We start from the raw sequence: 2073 nt of genomic DNA on the forward strand, positions 1-2073 counted from the left end.
CCTGGGGGCTGTGCTCATTCAAATATTCTGACTAAGTTCACTTTTTTCTCAAAACTCCAAACTGCAGCATTAATAGCACCTAACAGCACAATTAGCAGTTAGCAGTTAATCTCAATCTGCATAAAAAAAGCTGAAAAAAACAGAAAGACAGTGGTTTGTGGGAAATATAAATGCATCTGCACTGTCTCTGTATATGTCTGTGTGTGTCTGTGTGTGTGTGTGTGTGTGTGTGTGTGTGTGTGTGTGTGTGTGTGTGTGTGTGTGTGTGTGTGTTTATAACCCGTCTGGCTGCCCTGACTGGGCACACTTCAGAATATGTTGGAAGGACGGCTGCTGAGTTACCATAGATCCTATCGACTCTCCCTGCTGGGGTTTCTCGGCTGACAGGAGGAACAGGCTGTAATGCTCTGAAAACAAGCCTGCTGTGGTCTGTAGATTGACAGAGTAAATGACTGGTAGCATTAGAAGAGGCAAGGAGCCATGTAGAGGAGAAAATAAAAACATTCTGCGAGATGAGGAGTGAGAGTGAAGACAAAGAAAATTACCGAATTGAGAGAAACTGAGAGGTGAAACGCGCTGTCATGAAAAGGCAACGATAAGACGAGATCATTCACAATATCCGGAGTGCGCCATGTGATAATCTGTCTCATCCAGCAGACATCTGTCTGAGTGAGACATTTAACACAAATGTACTCACAGTGGATCTTGATATTTTTATGTACTATCACGTGAAAAATGTTCACACCAATCCTATGAACACATGTGTGAGCCTCACCGCTCACGCTCGTTCGGAAGGAAGGAAGGAAGGACGGGAGTCAGTCGGTTAAAGTGTGCGTTTATTCGGGCACTGACAGGCAAAAGGTGAAACAAAGTAAAAACAACACAAATGAACAGCCGTCTCTTCTGACAACTGAGGGTTTGGGGTCAAGCTGTCTCTGCTGCCCAGCCTACTGCAAGAGACCAGAACCAGGTTACAAGATTGCTTATATAGCTGACTGATTACCTGATTCTGTCCAGCTGTCTGAACACCGGCTGAGCCACTCCTCCCTCTCCTCCAACAGCCGGCGCCTTAACCACACCCCGCTGCCACAGCGTGTGTGTTAATCATTTTAATATGTGTGATCAGTAGACTGTAGACAGGACTTTTTGGTTTGCCACAGGGAGGTGCTGGAGGTTTAGCAGCTAGCGCCTAGCTTTCACCAAAACAGGAGGAGTAGCCTATGCCTTCTGTCTTATCTATATGTTGTGTGTTTGGAGCTGGCTTGTTAATGTTAGCAACAGGTGAGCCACCATTCAGAAATCACGTAATTTAAGGTGTGTGGACTAGCTGCTTATTAAAATACAATGGATTTTTTATTGTTGCAAGGTACAGAAGTTAAGTTCAAACAGTTACTATAGTCAAAATGTTACTATAATCAGTAAAATCAGTTAAAAAGTAGTAAGTTAATATTATAGGGTCGGTATTCCCAACTTCCAATATAAATTCGACCCAGTGCGTTTGTTCACGAAATCATGGAGGCCTACTGCTTACAGATGTTTACAGTCCTTCTAGCCCCTGATTGGTTAGTTCAGTCACATGTGAGTCAGAATGAGTAAGTTTTGCTGTTGTGAAGCTGATCGAGTGTGGAGAATACCAAACATGCAAGTGTGGTAGTTGAGGCTTTGGAGAATGTTTTGACCTTTTGAACTGTGCTAAGAAACAATTTAGCATGTTTCTATCCACGAAACAAATGTATGGCGTAATTGATTTACTTTTGCAAATAACACAACACTGATTAAGAGACCTTTTTTTTTTTGGTGTTCATTATTCAAATGTTCCAATTCTGTTTGAAAGTGCAGACGGAACAAATGGTCCTCTCTGAAATGGAGAAATGTGGTCACGTCAGGCTATCTGTCCATGAACAGGTACATCCAGCGCCAAGCGTCCAGTGCCAAGTGAGAACTATGAGATGTTTATATAGCATGGTTAAAATTAGCATGTGGAGAATAGGAAAGCATCCTCGGCTTTAACAACAGAGTCACTGTTGCCTTTTGTTTTGTTTAACCATGGCAACAGTGTTACTCTGATTTTAA

Source organism: Sparus aurata, chromosome 1, assembly GCF_900880675.1.
Source record: "Sparus aurata chromosome 1, fSpaAur1.1, whole genome shotgun sequence".
NCBI lineage: Eukaryota > Metazoa > Chordata > Actinopteri > Spariformes > Sparidae > Sparus > Sparus aurata.